General features: G+C 44.6%; 1 protein-coding gene across 1 annotated transcript in view; it reads left to right on the top strand.

The window, feature by feature from the left end:
• PRKN (parkin RBR E3 ubiquitin protein ligase) overlaps nucleotides 1–23278 on the top strand; it is a 1304782-nt gene that overhangs the window by 842250 nt on the left and 439254 nt on the right. The window lies entirely within an intron of this gene.

Here is a 23278-nt window from a genome sequence, read left to right as displayed (position 1 = left end):
ACCTACTTTTAGATATAATCACCTGATTATTATGGGTTTCATAGACGGGAAAAAAAGTACTTTTTGCAATGTTCCTTTTGGTGTTTGTTCCTAATACTCCTAACCTAAAATTTTTTCCTACCTAACATTTCACCACATGTGCATTTCTCATTTTTAGTTAATTCTTGGTGTTTAAAATGTCTGTCCTTCTGTGTTCATTGCCATGAGGCCATCTCATCACATCGACACTTGAGGCGTTGTCACTCCTGCACTGAACAGGGCGTGATGGGTTCAGGAATGTCTATAAAATTCTCAGAGCTTAGGATAAAAACCTGTCCACTCTTTGTGTGTTGACCAGTATCACAGGGCCTTCTCTTTTTGACTTATTTGTGACATTGTGTGATATGAATGTTTGTGAATAAAGGATTTCCCACATGTCAAAATGGTGCTTGTAAACCTATTAGAACCGTAAGTTCTGAAATTCGTGAGTTATTTTAGTCTTCCAGAAAAAAAAATCTAAGGAAGTTAGCCTTTGCAATTGGCAGTATTTCTGGCTGTAATGAAATGGAGCCATATTACAAACTACAATTTCATTAGCGCTTAATCTAAGTGTCTGAAACATACTTGGAGGAAAGGAAAACACATGCACCTTAAAGAGTTTAGAAATGAATATTGACCTTGAAAGAAATTATGTCCAAATATGTCACTGTCCCATCTTATCTTTCTTTTGTATTTTTCAAAATTTACTTAATAACATTTGTCTTTTTCAAACTTATTTTGTTGTTACTGTAGACACAGTGGTCCTTAAACCTCCTTCTCTCTAAGCAGTCACTTGAATGAAATAAACTGTATTCAGAAAAATACATTCCCTAAAAAGATATTCATATAAACTGGGGTCAAATCACTGAGATACATATGAGAGAGTAAAACTGTTTTCAGTACAGATTACGTTATTTTGGAGCTCATAAATCTCACTCCTGCATTGCTGTATTAATACAAAATTTATAACCTCCACCTACTGTCTTCCAACTTTCGATTTTTAAGTTTTTCCAGCAATATAATAAAGTTATTCTGATACTGAAATGGGTAGGACTTCTCCATCAAATATGTATTATTTTAGGAGAATAGCAGTGTCTCTTAAAACTGACATAGAACATAAACATAGTCCATGAAGTGCGTGTCTCCCATTATCCTGCCCGTCCCTTTGGAGCTTCCCTCATGCCTCCTCTCATTCTCTGCCTCCCTCTGTTTTCTGCCCTCGGAGGCCCTCTCTGAGCTAACACGGAAGCCTGCTCACTGACAACCGAAGCTCTTCTTTCCAGTTTTCCAAGTAGATGTTTCTAATTTAATTCAGAGGTTCTCCCTTTTTAAAAAATTATTTTTTCTATTCCATGCCACGTTAGAGGCATTTGCCGTCTCCTGATGCATCTTCAGTAGTTGTATGCGTGCATTTGATATTTCTCCAGAAAATCTAAATTGCTTTAGGGCCAGAGCCCCACATTGCATTTATGTTTGCTAGAATACCCACTCGACTGCTGGTCTTCTTTCAAATTCTTATCAGATGTACCTTGAATCTAGTGTTGATCTTCTTCCTTGAAATCCCAACATTCTGCTTTCTGATCCCATGGGCCTTCCCGGCTGATACCCAGTGATTGAGTTTCTGACATCCTCTGGATGCTAATTGTCTGTTCTTAAAATCCCCATGGTAGGGATTATAAGTACATTCTTTGTGTGTAATATAATAAAGGAATGATTCTTAAAAAGCTTCTGAAACACAAAATAGTCCATTTTGTGCTGCTATAGCAGAATGCTACGGACTGGATAATTTATAATTGACAGAAATTTATGTGGCCCACAGTTGTAGAGCCTAGAAATTTCAGGTTGAGAAAGTGCGTCTGCTGTGTTATGTTGTGGTGGAGACATCACCTGGGGGTGGACAGAAAGAGATGGAGAGAGCTGGATCTTCCTTTTACAAGGAACCTACCCCTGCAAAAAGGACATGAGTCCATTCATGACATAGAGCCCTCATAACCAGATCATGTCTCACAGATGCCACCTCTCAACACTGTTGCTCTGGGAATTAAGCTTCTAACATTGGGACTTTGGTGGACACATCCAAGCCATGGCAGTAATGGACCATTACTTATGGGTATTGGGACGTTGAAAGAGGAAATGTGTTCTCCTATAATTTCACCAAAAATTCGTGACATAAAATCAGTCATCTTTAGAAATCACCAATATTTATGAGAGATTGGGGAATGGAACTGTCAAGTAGCTACATTATTCAAGCATCAACAGTTTGTCATCCCATGACCCATCAGTATGACTGCTGTTAAAATGAAGCATCAGTGGTCACAGAGACTAACTACTACCAATGTTAGTAAAATGTAAAATATCAGAAATTCAGAATTCAGGAATTAGGCTAGATTTGTCCTAGGCTTTCAAAATATTCACAACCCCAAATTGTCTCAAAATTTGCTCCATTGAAAGGGAAAATATTATCCAGTATGAAGTAGCTCTTTATTAAGGTAAGCAGGAAAATTTGTTTAGATCTTTTTCTGTTTTGCAGAGTTATTTAATCTTTTTCTTATTTTTCCCTGGTTGATGTGATATTGAGGACTCAATCCACAAGAGTTATCTCAATATTGGTGTTTTTCCTAGGATATTATAGAAAAATACATAATAAACATCCACTTGTGGGCAGCTGCAGGGTCCTCCATCAAAGCAGGTAGGTAGATATTCACCCACTTAGAGGGAAGACTGAAACAACTTCTGTTTCTAAAGTTTCTCTTCCCAAGGAAATGCCTCAGGAAGTCATCATCAAGTTCTGTCTGTGTCAGACTAGAACTGGTTAATCAGGTATTCTGGTTTTTATAAAAAGCCTGTCATAGTGATTTTACCACCTTCCAGCATCTAGGACCCGTGGTGCCTTGACCGCGCAGTGGTGCATTGAGGGTGGCACCTTAACCACGCAGTGGTGCATTGAGTGCACAGTGGCATCTTAACGGTGGTGCCTTGACCATGCAGTGGTGCCTTGATGGTGGTGCCTTGGCGATGGCGCCTTGAGCACACAGTGGCAGCGGTTTCCCCTTGACCCAAGCCTTGGCTGAAAGAGCGTGATTGTTGGCTGCTGGCATCTTCTCCTTCCTGGCTCAGTGCGTGTTGACGGCTCACTGTGCCGAGGACTGTGCGGGGAGTGAGGTTTACAATAGGAAAAGTAGCTCACATATGACCTCTTCATCTAGAGCAGGATCGTTGTTGTATAAAATGGAGCACTGCCAAAGATGTCACAGAGACGAGGGATATAAATCTGGGCTGAAGACTTAGAATCTCTCACCCACTACAGACTTGCCTCTTTCAAATCAGGTTGCTCTCAGTTCCTTCCTTCTCCATCTTAGATGATAAGACTAGAGAGGAGGTGCGCTGGGCAGTTGAGGAGGTGCTTCATTCGCATGGAGAGCAAATTCATTACCAAGAAAAGAGGCAGGTGCAGGAGGGAGTGACCCAGGAGCCAGTGGGAGTCAGGGGAGCGGTGGAGTTGGGTCTTTTCTTGAATGTGTAGTATTGTGAGGGAGGGTGAGTTAGAGACTTCAGTTGAAGACAATTTTTTTTTCATTGAATACAAAAACAAAATATATAGTAAATGATAAATTAGATGCAATTAGTTTAAATTATAGAGATCAGAAAATTGCAAATAAAAATAAACAGGAAACATTTTAAAACCTATCAACACCTGTTATGACAAGAACAAATTCTCAAGCTCACTTGTTTTTTCTTTGAGACGAAGTCTTGCTATTTTTTTCAATTGATCTCAAGCCCTGGCCTCAAGGTGCACATCCTCCCCAAGTCTTGGGATGAAAGGTGCGAGCTGCCACATCCAGACAAAAAGGAATTCTTAAACTTTTGAAATGTTGGTAGATACAACAAAATGTGTTTGTAACAAAACTATGGAGGGCAGGGACTGGACACGGCAAGGGGAGACCCACCATTGCAGTCTAGGAGGCATCCCTTGGGTTTGTATGGTGACCCATAGGAGCAAACGGGAAATCAAGATAGGGAAAAAGAAGGAAAAGGAACCTGAGAAGCTGAGAAACCAGGTGCAAACAGAGCAGCGTGTCACTCCGAAGCCTTCAGTTCTGTGGGCTGGGAGCCTAAGCATAATAGCTCATCTGGGACAACCTTAAGGATCAGGAGTCACTGCCTATGGGAACTGGGCCATAGTTCTATTAGAAACCAGTCTTTGCCTGTTAAAAGTATGTGCAGCCACTGAGGACCACCAGATAAGCAGTCTCCTGGGCCTTGCCCTGCCTAACCAGTTCCCAGAAATGTACCAAATGCAAAAACGCAATACTTTAAAATCCCAATTAATTTCCAATTCCCATTTCCCTCTGCAACATCTTCAGCTTAACACACACGTATCACTTCACATAACCTCTATGGTCTGGAAAATTCGGAAACACCAAAACCATCAAAAGAGAGACCTATTTATGAATAATTTAATTATAGTTCTTTTGCTTTGAAAACCTCTTGGCTTCTATTAGCATAATCAGTGGCTAGTACAGATCCCCCAGGGAGGTGCTACTGGAATTTTTTTCTCACACATTAGATGTAAGACATATGCATTTGGGAAAAACGGAGACATATTTCTGAAAGACGTACATATAGATGGAGTTGATTTTCTCAAACTAAATCCGATCAGGTAAAAAAAAAAAAAAGTTTGACTATGAGTTATATATCACCCATGTTAAACTCATAAAATTTGAAAAACTAAAATGATTTAGAGAGACATATTTTGATTTCCTTATAATGATAAGAAAGTGCATTATATGATACTATATGAAGACGAAGAAAGCCTTTTTTGATGCTGTATCAAATTATCCAGATATTTGTGACATCGAATCATATAAATTATTGAGATTGTGGAATTAATCTTTTTAGTAAGAACTAATCCTACACAAATGGTAAAAATTTACCTAAGAACATGAATTTCATGCAAAGCAAGGGGGCATTTATAAAGAGGAAAAAGAAGAAATAAGGCTAAATATGCTGTTATATCTTGACCATCACAAATGCTAACTAGCAGTCCTGAGAAGGGACTGCCTGAAACCCACTGGGGTGGCATCTGCCACCAGCCTGGGTGACCTCAGATAATAAGGTATTAGTTTCTTCACTTGTTAAGTAATTCAGTGTACTCAGTCTTCCCTCCAGCTCTACCAGTAAGGTCCTCAAGAACTCTGCTGCCTGAGTGCCAGGTGTCCTCTAACCAAACACAGTTTCGTGCTCTGGGCACGGTTTCTATCCTGGGTGCCTTCGGCTTCCCCAGCCCTTGTGGGACGTACATACAGTCGATGGGGAGAGAGACTTGTTCCCAGTTGTGGGCCCAGGATTTATGACATTGCCTGGCTCGTGACAGGTGTTCAACAAATATTTGTTGACTGGGTTAACAATTAATTTTGAAAATCTCCTTCAACTTTTCTAAGTGATACACTCCCTGATTACATTTTTTAGGATTTTTGCCCTAAAAAGGCAAATTTTAAGGTTCTACATGGAGAAAAGTAAGGGGGGTGTCAAAGACTAAAACCTAAAAAGGTTCAGGTGAAGTGTTCAGAAGCCATGTTGCCACCTCAAGCAGCATGTAACAAATACCCACCCGCTAGCCTCTTGAAGTGGATAGCCGAGGACCAAAGATGTTGGCAATGCTCTGTCCTAATACAAGGCAGGACCCAGTTCTATTTCTGCTAAGAGTCTCCTTGTGGACACCAGGTTTTACATTTCTATGCTAGTTTCTAAACCTGTGAAACCTGTACTCAGGTACCAAATCTTGAATGACTCTAGGACCTCTTTCCGATGAGGTTAATAATGGAACCACACAAAGCTTCTATTCAAAAGACGTTGAGACTCCAGCACCAAAAACATGTCTCCTCAAAGATCACTGATGGAGCCATCATTCTTATCTACTATCAGTTCTTTGGGTGCAAAGAAGGTGAATAATGTAAAATAGAATAGTAAAATATGTATGTAAAATATCTTCCCAGAGGGAAGATCATACCAACCCAGACGCAATTGTGTTTAGGAATTCTATTTTTCTAAATGATGGAGCTTGGTAAGGTGGTACCAAAATCTATATAAGAGCAGAGTCCCCCGCCCATCCCAAATTTGTTTTTACTCATTCATTTACCACCTCATAAAAAAGCATTAGCTTGGTGTGAGGATACCGCAACAGAAGAGATCTTTGTAAGAACTCTGATACAATCCTTTGTATATAACTTTCATCTTTGTAAAAGTGGGCTTTACTTAATCCCATGCTCCCCAAAACAGCAAGGGGTGACCCATGCCCCTTGATGTTGAGCAGGTACTCAATAAGTATCTGTTGCATGGATGAATGAATATGTTGAAGGAAGAGAATAATACTCATCTCTCAAGGGTCTGAGGGAGATTCTGAGATAATCTGTGTAAGACAGTTAGCATTGTATGTGGCACAGGGTAAATACACAGAGTTCCTGGGGAAGAAGGGGACATCACCCTAGATCTAAACTGAGTTTAAACAGGGCAGTAATGTAATCACAGATATACTTCAGAATAATTACAAAATCCCAGATGGTATGTGGATTCAAACAAGGTGAGATGAATGGAAAAATTTATTCCTAATTATCCAAGTGAGAATAAATATAAGAACAGGCATGGAAGGTAATAGTGACTGAACATAACTAATAATGAGGTAAGAATAATCTCATTGGCCAGGCGCGGTGGCTCATGCCTGTAATCCCAGCACTCTGGGAGGCCCATGCAGGTGGATTGCCTGAGCTCACAGGTTGGAAACTAGCTTGAGCCTGAGCAAGACCCCATCTCTAAAAATAGCCAGGCGTTATGGTAGGCACCAGTAGTCCCAGCTGCTTGGGAGGCTGGGGTAAGAGAATTGCTTGAGCCCAAGAGTTTGAGGTTGCTGTGAACTATGATGCCATAGTACTCTACCATGGGTGACATAGTGAGATTATATCTCAAAAAAAAAAAAAAAAAAAGAACAATCTTATTTATTCACTGGATTTTTGTCAAATAAGATGAAGGAGGCAGAAGGCATTTTCAATGGTTACTTGATTTTGAAATTGGCTCTCTAGGGGACAATGGGACATTCTTTTGAAGGACAGTCATGGAACAGAGCAGATTGCTGAGGTGTGGAGTTGTTCTGGGGTCTTTATAGGAGGCTTAAATTATGCAATCCTCTTAAACTTTCCCAAGTATAAATGATTAACCCTTATTAACCTTATCTGAGTTTGTATTTGTCTAGGTGAAGCCAATTTACATACAGTAGCAGGCTGTCCCTCAGACGTCTTTCCTCTGAGGCTCTCCTGACATGTACAGCAGTCCTTAGTAGATTAGAGATGAAAGTGCATTTCACTAGAGGAAATAGCTGACAAGATACTGAGCCCATTTTGGCAGGAAACTTAACATTCAGCCTCAATCGGCTGAAACTGTCAAATGAGAATGTGCATCTTCAGGAAGAATAAAGAGGAGGGGGAGGGATCCTCTTCGGGCCAGATTCAAGAGGAGAAACCAGAAAGCCGGTTCCCTCTTGATCATGGCTCTTATTTTAATTTGGATCACCCAGTAAGGACTATTTTTTTTTTTTTTTTTTGTAGAGACAGAGTCTCACTGTACCGCCCTCGGTAGAGTGCCATGGCCTCACACAGCTCACAGCAACCTCTAACTCTTGGGCTTACGCGATTCTCTTGCCTCAGCCTCCCGAGTAGCTGGGCCTACAGGCGCCCGCCACAACGCCCAGCTATTTTTTTGTTGTTGCAGTTTGGCTGGGGCTGGGTTTGAACCCGCCACCCTCGGCATATGAGGCTGGCGCCCTACTCACTGAGCCACAGGCGCCATCCAGGACTATTCTTATGTGCTTTATTTTCTTATATTTTAAATAGGAATTTTGGCTTAGAAGTGTTCACCAAGCCATTTGAAAACCACAGCACAAGGACAGCAGGATGTGCTATTTACATCTCACTGGAAGGAATGAGGGCCAAGAGCTCAGGTTAGGATTAAGAAGTTATTCAATAGTGCTTGTTAACAAGAAGCAAAGGGGTTTGCAGTAAGGGAGGGGATGGACTCAACTCCAAAAACAACGAGAAAAAATTGGGGATTTCTGGTCCAGGAGCAGAGTGGGATGGGGGAGGGAGTAATCAGCGGGTGGAGAATTACCAAGAGGGTAGGGTGGGTCTTTGCTAAATGACCTTGCAGGATTCTTGTTGAAGGCAGGCTGGGGTGAGCAGCTGCCACCTGGCGGTGGTGGGGGATGAAGATCCTGCTCAGATATCAAGGGTGATCAGATAGTGAGGGTGAGGGATTCTCACTAAGCTAGCATACCAGGATTCTTGCTAAACATCAGGCTGTGCAGAGAGGAATAAGGATGTCCAGAATTAAGGCCCAGTTGAGAGAGGACTCAGAGGAGCCTGACTAACAGTTGGTCAAAGAAAGACTCTGTCATTAGGAGATACTAAGATAGGCTCTTTCCCTCATAATCTCCTCACCCTGTTGCTGTGAACTTGACTGAATGCCATGAAGCCTTCTGTTTCATTCCTGGGTTTTTTTGAGAAAAGTGGGGCTTTCCTCCTGCCATGTTGGTAATCTTCCAGATACTTTTACCAGCTTGTGGCTGTGCAGACCAGGCTACTCCACAGATGCGCTTCAGCTGCAGGTTCCCAGATGTTACGATAGTGTGCCAACATGCAAGTCTGCTCATTATGACAGCTGTGGTTCCCCAGAAGCTACAGCCGAGCTGCCCACTCCTCTGTAACCACGCAGGCTGGGCCTCCACTCGACTATCTCCTGGATAGCTGGGGCTTCTTTGCAGATGAACTGGCCGTAGAGTAAGAAAGAGGTGGCAAAACGTGGTGATCCCTGCCTGCTGATGGCTTGAACCCTTCTTTGTTCCTTAGCAGAATAAGAGATCTACTTTCCATGTTGGATCTCCCATTTGCAGGCAAGCAGGCAAGCATTGGCAGTAGAGGGTGAGTCTGAAAATTATTGAATGCTTCTTTTGCAAAAATGTCATCAGATAACCTGATAAAAACAAAATTGAATCTGTCAGATTTTGATGCCAGAGTTTGAAATATTGCTAAAGCTTCCTTAAAACTGTCACTGCTAATAAAATTATATAATAGGGTTCATTTTGTGTATTTGCACACTACACGGTGCCTTCTGATTTGTTTGGTGGACTTTTTTTTCCCTCTGTTCCTGAGGAATTTGGACCACTGGCTGACCGGCTGTACTCATCCTTCAGGTCCACTTAGCATCCAGGCTGCATCCCCTGAAGCTAAGAAAACATTAATGTGTTAATTTCTGAAATTGGAGGACATTCCTAATTCAAGACAGATTAAGACAAAGAAATATCTGAGAGCTTTGTAAACAGAGAAATAGTCCTCTCTCAGAGTTCTGAGGAATAAAATAGGGTCCACGGGATTCCGGGGTCAGGCTAACCCTCTGCTGCCTCCTTGAATGGGCCAAGACATTTCTGGGCCCAAGAGTGCAGTGCTGTGCTCCACTGTAACCACTGGAGGAGCAGAAAGTAGCCCCAGACTGCAGCTTTCTCCAGGCTCCACTTCAGGGTGGCTCTGAGAGCCCTCCCTCCTGCCCCTGCAGAGAGTAATTTCTCGTTATGCTCATTTACTGCTTGCTGGGCGTCCCAGACCTCCCCCAGCCACACGCCCTGTGCCTGCAATGAGCTCATCCTGGCTTCTGCCCCCTAAGCCTTCTCTGCACCTCCTTGCCCTGGCACCTTGGCTTGTCCTCTTCCTTCTGGGTTGCCATTCCCCTCCATCTCCTCCCTATAAAATCTTCCTCACTGCGGGAGGCATCTCTGCAGTACCACCTCTGTTGCCCCACATCCCTTCAGCAGGATTAAACAGCTCTTGGCAGCTCTCTCATGTAACAAGCAGTCCTCTCCCATCTCTGTTTCTTTTGCAGCCTTATTTTCACTCTTCTGCCTCTGATCTGAAGCCGCCTCCTCTGCTCCTTTGCTCCCTCCCTCCCGCCTTGGCCAGACCCTGTGTGGTTCAGCAACCAGCATTTCTGAGGTAGAAGCTCTCTGCCAAAGGTTGTCCTTATTGTATCTTTGCAAGGTCAAGTAGGACACCTTGGATCCCTGGGCATTGCTTCCAGCCAGCCCTTGACCTATAGCTCAGTCCTTGCATTTGTCCAGCTGTCTGCCTGCCCCGGGACAGCGTGTACTCGGGAGAAGCTGTGAGCACCGTGTTTGTGCAGGGACCAGTGTTGTTCAGTGAGGCAGGGGTGCATTTCTACCCTGTGGTCTGTAGCACTGGGCAGGAAGCAGAAACAGTTTTTGCAGTGGCACTGCTGGCCTGGGAGGGACAAAGAGCATATTTGGAAGTAATAAGGAAGAGGAAGAGAAAGTTTCCTGGCCTTGTGTTTGTGAAATCTGGGTAAACATCCAGGCTCAGGCCAAATGTTTTTTATATATTATCTCATTTCTGCCCTGTGACAACCCTACCAGATGGGAACAGTGTCAACTCATTTTACAGACTGGGAAACTGAGGCTCTGAAAGCTGAAATTACCTCCCCAAAGGTGTATGATTTGTAATGATGAAAGAGAGAAGTGGGTGCTAAGTCTATCTTGACTACAAAGCTTATTTTTTTTTATTTATTTTTTTTTTTTTGTAGAGACAGAGTCTCACTGTACCGCCCTCGGTAGAGTGCCATGGCCTCACACGGCTCACAGCAACCTCTAACTCTTGGGCTTACGCAATTCTCTTGCCTCAACCTCCCGAGCAGCTGGGACTATAGGCGCCCGCCACAACGCCCGGCTATTTTTTTGTTGCAGTTTGGCTGGGGCTGGGTTTGAACCCGCTACCCTCGGCATATGGGGCCGGCGCCCTACTCACTGAGCCACAGGCGCCGCCCCTACAAAGCTTATTTTTTAAGGCATGCTGCCTCCTGTCAGTAGAGGCCTTCTGCTTCATTTATGGGTGACAGCGTTTCAGGACGGCTCTGATTTTAGAAGAAACTAATGTAAGATTTAAGAGTTTGGGCTTTGCTTTCAGACAAGTGACTAAATTCCCTAGTGGGAATTGTAATAATACTCAAATCCTACTGAGTTCTTTTTTTGTTGTTGTTTGTTTGTTTTTGTTTGTTTTGTTTAGCAGGCCCCACCTGCCAGCCCCAGTGTACTGGACTGGCGCTCTAACCATCCAACTATAGGCACCCAGCCCCTACTGGGATTTTAAGATTGAATAACTTGAGGTCTATGAGAGTAGGCACGGGAAGGACACAGCACACACCCCTGTTTCAGCAGCTCTGTAACTGCCACAGCGCCACTGCCTGCAGGAATCATTACAAATTGTGTGAGGGGCCCTCTTTTAGCCACTTTATGTTCTGGGTAAGGGGGTTAAATGTCAGTAGGGACTTGTGCAAACCTTCTGTCTTCTCATGGTGTGAGGTGCAGTTTCCTGTCGCGATCACGATGAGCATTGCAGAAATGACAGAAAGATGCATTCTTAAATGAGATCATCTACACGCCTAGCTCTGGAAACATTAAAAACACTTTTGAACTATTATTTTCTAGTATTTTCATGCAGTGGAAATTACCCCGATGCCTTTGCAAAGCAGCGCTTCCTTAGATTGTTTCACAGAAATGGACAGATGGAAGCTCGCCGCGCAGAGTGTGGTCTCTCCATCATCCCTTTATTATCCCTAATCTCCGGCTCAAGAGCACATAAACACTAACTGCTTACTCCTATTCCCTTTTTAGTTTACTCGACAATTTGGATTTGTTTGTTTGTTTGTTTTGTACATTTTTAAAAAAACCAGACACCCAAAAAACGAAGAAGTTTATCACTTAGGATCCGAGAGCAGCCCCATGCTAAGGCTGTGAATGAGGTTCACAGGACTAAAGACTTAATTAAATGAGTCAAAGTTTGATTTAAATTGTAAATTCTCTGTTGATACCTAATTTCAATCTCACTTTAAGTGAACTGAATTTTAAACACACACACACACACACTGCTCTTGCGGACACTAGCCCCATCTAGGGGTGAGACTTGGAGGCTTCGCTTCCTGCTTTTTTTATTTTCCTCTTCAGTGTTTATTCTTCCTAACCCTGGAAGAAGGGAAAATTCCCCGATTTGCGGACAAGAACATTTGCTATCAATCTATCTGGAAATCTGATGCAAGTTTTAAGGAGAGGTGAAATTCGGCATGCTATGAGAGGAGGAGACGGCTACAGCACACTTCCTTTCAGCATCACTGGCAGGGCATCACCTATGCTGAGAAATTAGCAGCACAGAGCTTCCTTGAATAAGTGCCCTGCCAGGGGCAGTGGCAAGGGGACTGACTTTATGGGGTGAGCTGCGCTGGCCGGCAAGTGGGGCTGAGCAGGATGAGAGGCACAGAAACCCCCTCTTGCAAGGTACACCAGATGCAAAATGGCATCTTACGGTTTCCCAAGTTCTGCCACTGGCATTCCTTTCACACCTGGGCGACTCCCGAAAATTTCATGGCCTGTGCTCAGGAGCAGCGAGGGGAAGGAGCTGCCAATCTGGCAACTGGACGGGAAGCTGTAGTTTCTTTCTATTTTCCATTTTCCGCTTTCATGAACTTACTCTTCGTTTTCATTCCATGGAGAGATCTGGGGAAGTATATGGTAATTATAATCGTCTCTGGTTTGCTTACACTTAGAAAATCACAATGTAGAATAACAAGCAGGCTTTAAAGGCATCTGTTTATTAAAGACGACCTGTTTCATCTCTATCCAAGTTCACTGAACTCTTGTGCACGCTTTGCTTAGTAGGAGGTGATAAAATTGAAAATTGATGGCACGTAGGAGGCCAGATTTAATCCGGGCCACTCAGGCTGGCAATTTTAACTGAATTATGCATGGCAATTTCCACCTCATCCGGAGCAAGTGGTCCTGAGTGGAAGGCGTAACCCGATTAGGGAGCTCGCTGTGACTGTTTGCATCATGGAGCTGGCCTGGGCTGCTGCAGTAAGTAGACTAGGGTGACAGGGCTCTTGGGACCCAGTGTGGAAATGGGGGGGGGGGAAGAAAAGAAAAGAAAAAGAATGCTATAACACTCAGACCAGAAAACACTGGGGCTTGAAAAATGACTGCACAGATTCAGCATCCCTGCAGCTGGTTGCAAAAGAGCTACACTCAGCATTACCCTCCTGGAAAGCAGAGAGGCAAACGGAGAGCCTCTTAGAAAAGAAACCAGTGTGAGGCACCCCCTTACTGAAAGACAGAAAGACTGTTGTCTAGGTGGCAAAAAGGCATTGAAAATACCAGGAGAGTCATTGGCTGGCAAGTGACCAAAATATATACCAAAAAGTACACAGGGTACTTAAGACAAGTGGAAATGCATCTGTGTGGGCAGAGGGAGCTCCGTGTGTACCATGAGCCTCATACCCCAGGTGTGAGTGGTGATGAGGACTCCCCCCACCAGCTGGTCTGCCTGTGAGACCTCCAGACTTAGAAGGACAGAGATCACTTACACTCACGGAAAATACAATGAAAGTGTGTTCTCCCAGCTGATTGTCAGCAGAATACAAGGCAAATGTTAAATATCCACCCAAGCCCCTCCTGCCCCTTCCCCAGTGTTCCTTGGCAGCGCCTCCTGTCCCCTCCGCATAAATCCACTGTGCACGCCAAGCCCGGCTGCAGGCATGCAGTGTGCAAAACGCATTTTGCTGCTGCCAGTGTGTCGGGCCTTACATCACTGTCGTATTAGTCTAAGCAGAATAGAGCAGATTGTTTATTTTGGTTTAGCTCTGCTTCAGGCTGTAACATCAGATGTAACTCTCAGAGTGACAAATTTCAATAGCAGTGTCACAGATTAAACAAGGGTACAGAATGCCTGGTGGTGGAGCGAGGCTTCTGCCTGAATCAGCTCTCCCTGCCCCTGGCAGCCCTCATTTCTTATGTCAGAGGCGGTTCCCTTTTGTCTGGGCTGATTAGTGATAGTCAGGGTATCCTATGGGTTAAATAAGCCAGATCTTTAATTTCTTCGAAAATACTAATTAAAGAAAATTCCCCCTCTTCCTTAGAGCATATTGAACTCCTTTCATATTCTGTACTTTAAAGAATTTGCTGAATATTCTGACCCTCCAGGGTGGGAGAAGAATTTGTACAAGTCAGTAAGTGGCAGACGTCCCCTGGAGAGTGACTTGGCCACAGCGGGCAGTAGTGATAGCCAGTGAACTTCGGCCAAACGCAGCCTGCTGAGGCCGACACTCCACGGTGGGGAGCTCACATGCATGTTTGCTGCCTGTTTATTGTCACGTGGCTGTGCTGGCTGGCTGCCTCGTGCAGCCTCTCTGCAAATCCCAGGCAGGGGTGGTATGACTTTGGAGAGTCAGCTCAGAAACTGGCACTGTCCCAGGCTGGTGTCCTGGCCCCGCAGGAACCTGCTCCATGGCAGCCACCCTGTGAGCCAGCATGTGAGTGGCATCCGCTTTCCCTGTGCTTATCTAAACCCTTCGAGTGTTCTGCGTGTGTATAGCACCATCCTCATTTCACGCACAGACCCACTCTGCGCCAGCGCTGCAAGCACTTTGTGGAAGGCAGTGTTTACAACATAGCAACCTCAAGCTGGCTTATTGGTGATGAGAGTATTCCTGCAGAAATCATGTTCCCTAGGTAGAAGAATAATTATAAAGTCCCTTATCTCCCTGAAGTTATTATTTAAACTGAGCATTGGTTTATTGCATTTTCCCAAACAAGTTGTTGATAAGAACTGTTAAGTAATAACAGTGCCTAATTACACAGGTTATTTTCAGACTCTGAAGATCAGGCCGTGTACTCTCGTCTTTTTCCTGTAAATTAGGTGTGGTCTGTGGTGCAGCCTCAGATCTCGCTTCTGCAGCTCTGGAGCAGCATTATCAATATTTGGCAGTGCAGGTCTCTAAGAGAGAAGAGTTTTCTTAACACTGTGTGCTTGTACAGCGTCCCTCTCTGGCTCCTGCATTGGTGCACATATGTGTGTGAGCATGTAGGCTCCCTCCAGAACTGGGCAGGTTCACTGTCCCACTGAGTGGTACAGAAGCAGGGGCTGGGCTGCCCTCAACTGGACCCGGCACCTGTTCCGACACGCCATCTGTCCATGCTCTTGGGCTGAGGCCTTTGTAAACCACGGGGCTCCTTGCTCACTGTCTTCTAGTATTTGGTCATTTTAGAAGTCTGGAGTCGTATGTTTTCTAATTAATAGCTTTCCCATGGAGTCAGAGCCATTACTTTAAAAATAGAAGATGAATCATAAACTTTTTTAAGTTGCTGGGTTTACTACAAAATACATTTCTAGAATAAAGAATTAAGGGTCCCTCCTGGGACAGTGACTGAGCTGGCTTCCTGCTGCCAACACACCCAGGCCCCACGTCATAGTCTAGGTGGTAGTTCTTGCCTCCAGACGTGATAGCCTAATGATCCATGAACCGGGCTAGAAGCTGCAGCATACCTGATTTCTCCACAGCACATAATCAGCTCCTGTCCAGAACTGCTCACCCCATCTGCACCTGCCCACCCAGAAATCAGAGGTGAGTCCCAGGAGGCTACTCTGCATGGTGCTCTGCGAGTGTCCATGTCAACGGGTCAGACACTGTCAAGCAGAGGGACAGCCTAACAAGTTTTAAAAAATGCCATTAGACCTAGAGCAGCATTGGATTAGAACTTCAGACATTTTAGTCAAAACCTTTTCTTTTGCATCTTTCTAAGCTAGGGATTAGCGCCTTGTACTATGAGCAACCCAACTAATCTCAATATAGCCTCATTCTCTTTTTAAAATGAGCCTTTCTGAAGATAGTAAACTGGAGGATTAGGAAATAACTCTGCCCTCAGGGTAACTTCCTCCGTGTGGGAAGTTGTTTGGCCACACAGGGAGTGTGTTCAGGGCCCTGCCAGGGGCAAGGTTTCTGGGAAGGCTGGGAGTCTCCTGAGGTCCCCTTGCTGCTGTTCTGGGAATAAGGGCTTCTTAGATTCTCTGGCTTTAAAGATATTGCCTGAGCTGCCAAGTCAACCAGAAAGGGGGCGGGGGGCTGCATTAGGCTGAGCAGGGCTCCATTTCACTCCTCCCCAAGGCCCCTAGAACCTGGTCCATATCGCGTTGTCTAGAATGAATGAATTCTGTGTGGTCTTGGGCAAGCATGCTCATCTCCTTACACTTCCGACTGGCTTCTCATTGGCCCATCTATAAATTGGTATGATGGCAATATCTCTAGCACCATGGTTCCAGTGGAGGGGACTGGGGATGTGATGTTTCCCCCACTTTCTCATCGCTCTCCCCAGCAAGATATTTAGCCTGGAGATGTCCTTGATTGTCACGATTTGAGAGAGCCTATGGCACTTAGTGGGCAGAGGCAGGGAAGCTGCCAAACGCGGGCAGAGCGTAGGAACCACCCACGATGGTTATCCAGCCAAACCATCACTAACAGTGAGCTGGAGACACGTGTTCTAGAATGGTGATAGTTCACATGCCACATGTGGGCATAAAAAACACTGGAGAGCCTTAGGAATCTGCCTCTGTGTTACTTCTGTATACTCAGATACTGATCTTCTGATGTCTAAAAAGCAGCACCATTGTTCTCATTATCATACTTCTATTCAATAAAGTATTACGATATTTTAAAAATATATGTTTTTATGAGTGCCCTTAATGCTATTTCTATTTTGAATTTTAAAACATCAGGCATCCCTAATAAACATTTGCAGTTTTCTTGAACTTGCTCTTTTGCAAAAGTGGTTGCTAATTAAAAAGTGTTAGGAGTAAATAATGTAGCACAGATAACTTGAAAAGGAGAAACATGCAAATCCAGGCATCCAGCACATTCTTGGGCACTGTCCCCTGATAACAAATGTGTCTGATTGCTGAAAGTGTCCTATCGGTCAGTTTTCTCCTGTATTGGAGTAGCTTCCAAGCGAGGGTAAATGCGTGACTGTCTGACAAGCTGTCAGATCCAGGGTGTGGGGGACATTCTGAGGAAGCCCCAGGGGACCCGTGTGGTGCCTGTAGTTCAGCATGGCCTGAGTGGACTGCTATTACTAGAAGCCTTCCCTGCAGGAATCTGGACTGGAGACAGCTGCAGACGTGCAGGGACAGGCTGTGGAAAGCCCCATCTGCTCTCTCTGCTTCCCCCGCCTCCTCTCCTCTCTCTCTCTTCCTCCTCTGGCTTCTTTTGTTTCAGGGTTCTGAGTAGGGTTCCAAACCAGCTGACATTGACCTGCATGCAGTGATGAAAAGCATCCACTCAGTGAGATTTCATTCCTACTTAAATTTGCCATTTGCAAGGCTGGACAGTAAGAGGACACAGAATGTAAGCGAGGCCAAGAGCATTTCTGCTGCTTATGCCCTGGAGTTCACAGCTGATTATTCTGAAATGCTTTTGGCTGATGTTATAAAAATCAGGAATCTCCATGGAGCCTGGGATGGCTGTGCTGTCGGCTGACATGTCAAGGTGGTTGTGAAGCAGAATAGAAGACAACGCTATTTTCTCCCACTGTCGCTTCAGGTTGGCTGTATGCTGGATCTGTGAGGAGGAAGCAGATGATCTGTAAGCAGCTGACATGTCACACGTACTTAGAAATACATCTGGACAAATAACAGCTTCACATCCCATAAATATCACTCCGTGATAGAGCCAGTTCTTAGTACAAAGCTCTTATTTTTGTTTCTTTGTGTTTTGTTTTTCTAACACTGTGGATGGAAGCCACAGACCACCTGTCCCTTCCTCTAGTCCTTTGAATCTCTCAGTTAGAGGGTAGTTACTATGAGGCGGCTGACTCTGTGTATCCCATCCCTGATGGGCCGGGCAGCTTGTCCTCCTCGGGCCTTGCAGGACAGATCACCACCACTGCAGAACATGTGTTCATGGTTGGTCAAAAGGGGCAGGAGGAAAGTGAGAGGAGTCGGAACCTGGACACTGGCCAGCCTGGGCTTTTGTTCCTGTGGCCCCTTGCTGTGGTCAGGAAACAGGGCCACTGGAGAGGGAGACTTTGGCCACTTTCGTGTGAGGGATTTTCCAGGCTTCTGTTCTTCTTTCTCCCTGACGTGTGGATACTAGTAGGAGACGGTGGGGAAAGTAAGCAGAGTTCCGTGCCGAGGAGTTGGTGTCCACTCTGCAGGCAGCAGAGAGACACTGAGACCGAGAGCCCTGCTCCCCTGGTCACTGCAGCATCACTCACAATGGCCGAGATAGGGAGCCCAGCGTGTCCATCAGAGAATGAACGGGTGCAGGATGTGGGTTGCACATGGACTACAGGATAATAGGTGCTTTGGCCTTGGCAAAGAAGGGAACCTTGTTTGCAGCAACACAAGTGGACCTGGAGGACACATTTAATGAGATAAACCAGGCGCCAAAAGCAAACATCGTACGATATCACTTGTATGTGGAATCTAAAAGAAGGGGACACACAGAGGCTGGGGATGGGGGGATTCGGGAGATGTTTGTCAAGGGTATAGAATTCAGTCAAACAGGAGGAATAAGTTCAAGAGCCCTGCTCTGTGTCACAGTGACAACAGTTAATCACAATACAATGTGTGCTAGAAACTGCTCAGAGCCCAAGTGTTCTCACCCTTAACAAATCAAAGCATGTGAGGTGCTATGTATGTCAGCTTGATTCAGCCATTTCAAATGGATGTATGTATCAAAACATATTGTACACCATAAATGCATACGATGCTTACTTGTTAACTTAAAAATGAATTTATTAAATAAATGTAATTAGTGTAAAAAAATAATGTCTTGTATCAAGTCCCAGTGTCCCAGTGAAACTCTGTTATTAGTAAAACAAAGGCCATTGACACCTTAGGATGTAGAGGCTTTGGGTCCAGGGAGAATGGAGGATGAATCCTTCAGGACCGTGGATTGGGGAAAATTGATTTTACCTTGTCAAGCCTTACTTATCTCACCCTAAAAAAATGGTACAAAGTGGCCAATGCAACCAAAGCAAGACACCAACATGAATGTGACCAGGCTCCTGGCTGAGCTGAGGACGTGGAGCCCAGCAGATCCAGGCTCTGGGCAGAGTATTCACTTGCTGTGTAGGTTACGTTCCTGGCCTTCACCCTTGTGTGGGCATTTTTGGTGTTTAATTCTAAGAAGCATGAGGGATAGAGTTTTGAGGGTCCTCAAATACAGGTCCCAAGAAGCTCTGATGCTTCCCAGCATCCAGGCTCCCGTGAGCTTCTCTTTGCTTCCTGGGCATCCAGAGGGAGCTGCAGGCGCTGTCCACAGAGCTCTGTGTGGAGGCCCTCGCGGGTCTATCCAGGGGATGCAACCTGAGAGTGGCTTCCTGAGGCATCCACCTGGCAGTGGGTAGCAGCACCAGCAGAGCCCTCTAGGCCAAAGTGACCTCAGGAAATTAGTTCCAATTTAGGTTCAACCCTTCGTCTGATCCTCAGACCCCTGGGAGTCCAGAATGCTGACAGGTAAGTGAAAACTGCCAAAAGCCTAGATCTGTCAAAATGTCTCCACAGTAAACAGAGCACTGTCCCAGAAACCAGTGCCACCAATGCAGTATACTCGGAAGAGAGCCCTGCAGAGTGTGGCTAGCGAGTGAGCCGCACGTGGGAGGACTTGCGCTTTGTTGTGTTACTGTCCCCACATTCTTAGAGTGTCTTATCACCTTGCCGGGTAAGCAGCAGCCGGTTAGGAAGGGCGGGTGGAGCTGACAGCTGAGGGAGACGGAGGAGGGTAGGGAAAGCCCACAGCAGCCCTGCAAGGCGAGGTGCAGCAGGGTGAGGCTGGGCAGCCCACGGAAACGGCCCCCTCTTCCGTGGCTCCAAAGATGTGCCGCGCTTGGGTCCAGCACTGTTCACTGCTACCTCTGTTCTACTCTTGGGAACAGGGACTTCTATCAGAGACTCACTGAAAACGAATAAGAATAAAAATGTTTGAGTCTTTGTGTCGGGTTCATCATTTCTCAAATGTGCTAGAAAAATGAGAAATTAAGCTAAATCATCCTGAGGAAATTTTATTATGGAACTAACTAAATTTTAAACCATTTCAGGGGAGGACCAGTGTCTCCCATGGCTCTTGTTGCCCTCAGGGTATGGGGGTCATGGAGGAGTGGTAACCACGGTGATGGACAAGAGTCGTGTTCTTATTCTCAGAACACAGGGGAGGTGATTTCCTCATTTCTGTAAGACCTCAGGCTGCTCCACTTGTTACACGGGAACATTGTAATGCAAATGAAACTTAGCACAATTTCAAATTCATGAGCAGAACAATGGCCTTCTAGAAAGGGAAAAGTTAGTAAACTGGCAGTGATCAGCCAGGCTGGTAACAAAATAGTAAACAGACTGGGCAGCAACACATGCCTGTGGCCTCTACTTTGCTGATTTGAACAATTGGCTACAATAAGGGAGATCAATTGAAGTGAATACGGACAGAGCCCTAATTTCTACTCTGTTTTGACGATATTTTTAAGAATCCAGTGACACAGTTGCACAGACATATACATTCTCCAGATACCTACCCTCAGTGATAATTTGCTCAGATTCTAAAAAACGTGCCCATGTCTTTCTACAATCTTCTGATGATTGCATTGAAATAAACCCTTTGGGAAGCCTCCCTTCCCTGGACTATCTCTGATGTAAGAAGAAAGTGCCATTTGAAAGAGACAGCAGCACAGCCTGGTCCTCACATCAGCTGTGCCCCTCCCAGGTCTTGTGCTCACGTGAGGACGTGCCAGTGGGGAGGAATGTGGACTTGATAAGGGCCCCTTCATCCTCCCTACTCAGATGTAAAAAACATCTTCCTTAAGTAAATGAAGGCAGTCTGGCCATGAAATGCGTGTCAGTTGGGCAGACAGAGCTTTCCGGCTTGTCTCGTGGACATGGTGGTCCCCCAGGCTAACGCTGTGCCCATGGTTCAGACCCCTCCTCGTAAAGAGCGGGCAGGACAGGCCACATGGCTGGGGGCTGCACCATCTTGTTGAGTTCCGTCCCTGTTCTGCCAGTGCAAATCAAGGCTACGCACTCTGGATTTAGCTTTCCCAGAGAGAGGGGAACGCGAGTCTTCCTGTTTGGGGAGGCTATTTCAGTCACATGGTTTTTCAGACTTCCTTCTCCAAAGCTCACTCAGCGTGCGTTCCCAATGCCTCTGTGTTTAACTGGTGCCGTCAGAGGGGCTACCAAGCAAACGTCTTTAATGTCTCTGACAAAGGAAGTTATGGGCTAAGGCTTCTGCCAGGTTCAACCATTTTTGGGCATAATTTTAAAATGTGTGTTGTGGGCATCTGTCTAGAACTGACTGGGTGGAAAAGGACGCTCACCTGCATCTGAGACAAGTGTGGCCCCCGCTTTTCATGGGAGAAAAATGACAGCAAACAAAGCATGGATGAGAACGTCCGCAGATTGAACTGTTAGGAACCTTCGCTTTTGCATTTGTGCAGTAATGGGTTTTCTGCAAGGATGAGCAGAAATACTTTATTTTTGCTACACTCATAGTGTGTGTAAATACGTGGATATATTGTGTGTTTATCACAGCTTCACCCAGACTTTGCCTTATCATAATGGCGTTTATTTTTATACTTTCACTTTCCAGGTTAACTTATTTTAAATACAATTTTCTCTTTTTTCAAATGTACTTTAAAGGTGATTTTTTTCCCTTACCTATTAAATGAATCGTATTCTTTTAAAAAATATATATATATTCCTTGTGTTGAATTTCAGAGCAGTGACACTAGGTCCTCTCCACGGTTTTGGTACGGATAGTCATGGTAAGGAAGATACCTATTTCCAGACCTTTTTATTTTAGTCAGTTGGTTAGTATTTTAACCAGATGCTCTAGAGAACAGAGCTTGAGGCAAGAATGAACAGTGCTGACACTTCATTTGGGAGGTGGAAGCCCAGGGTGGCCAAGGTGAAAAGTAAAAGGAAATTAAGGCAAGAAAAAAATGTTAAGGAATTCAATGCATCCGTGCTGGCTGCAGCTTCTGGTGCCATAAAGAGACACAGCTGGTCTCTTAGCAGGTATATTTGTATGGCACAGAGGACTTTTAGGGTAAATTTGCAAGGAAGAAACCCACAATTTAGATCAGCCCTCAGAAGGCAATGAGCAGGCATTTACCTGCCCAGGATCCTCTGGTTTCCTGTGACAGCGAATCAAAGTTTACCCCGTGAGGACCCAAAGTTCTTACATCTGCAGATGAATTGCCTGATTTCCTTACAATTGCCTAGAAAGCAAATGCCACACCCAGGAGCTTAGTACTTCATTTAAGCATGGAAGTGGAGGAGAAGCTTCATGCTGCTAGGGCCCCCTGTGGGGAGCTGAGAGTCAGGTAAACCATAGATTGTAACCTGGGTACACTTAAATCTCCTAAGAGTGTGACAGGGTCATGTGGCCATGACAATGAGCAGCCCAGTCCAGAAGGGAGTTTGAAACGGTGGGGCCTGAGAGGGTGCTTAGGCAGAGACACCTTCAGATTTTATGGGGTCTGAAATGATACCATTCAAGACATTTAGGATATAATCAGAAAAGTATTACCATAGTTGAAAATAAGAAAATGCATCACAACAGAGAAGAATTTTTAAAAGCAAACAGATGTAAAAAACACTTCTATAAAAATAGCATCATTTTGTTGTTGCCTGATGTTCCACTATAATATTCGTTTTCCTACAGCAGCAACTGTGCAATGACCTGTTTATATGGCTATGGTGTTTATAATAGAAATATAATTTAGTCTTTCTAGCATAGTTGATTAAAACTTATTTTTTATTGTTGATGATTTTGTCATCTTCCAGTTTCACCACTTATTGGAAGCAGGAAAATTTTTAGATTTTCAAATTTGAGGAAACTTCCAGTAATTTCCTGTATTTACGGTGTGTAGGTTTCAGAGCATTTCAAGTTTCCTCGTGTGGTGACTGCTCTTAAATACTCAATGAACTGACAAAACCCATTGGTGAATTGGTCTTTGGTGTGTCTCTTGGGTTAACCTATTGTGAAATCAGTGTGATCTTTGTCAGTGTTAGTATATCATGTCAAATCAGAAAAACATTTAAACCTTTTTTCGATGCGGCCCTATGATTATTTCCCTTAATTAATTTAGAAATACTTGAAGGGCCTAGTGGTTGCTACATGCAGCTATCTGTTAAGGAATCAAGGTAGGAATTTTGTCAGTGAAATACAGCACTTGTTTGTGGAGGCATTTTGCCAGGCTTGGACAATTTGGGGTCTGCTTAGGCTGGAGCCAATATTTCTTAAGGTTAAGAAGTCAGATATAGTACGATGTAGCTTAGTATATTATAATGTGTAAAACATGCGATTCCTGATTGGAATAGTCACTGTCGTGTTGCAGCGG

This window comes from Nycticebus coucang, chromosome 5, assembly GCF_027406575.1.
Source record: "Nycticebus coucang isolate mNycCou1 chromosome 5, mNycCou1.pri, whole genome shotgun sequence".
Taxonomy (NCBI): Eukaryota; Metazoa; Chordata; class Mammalia; order Primates; family Lorisidae; genus Nycticebus; species Nycticebus coucang.
Note: the sequence above shows the minus strand (reverse complement) of the source record. Positions and strands in the feature narration are given on the sequence as shown.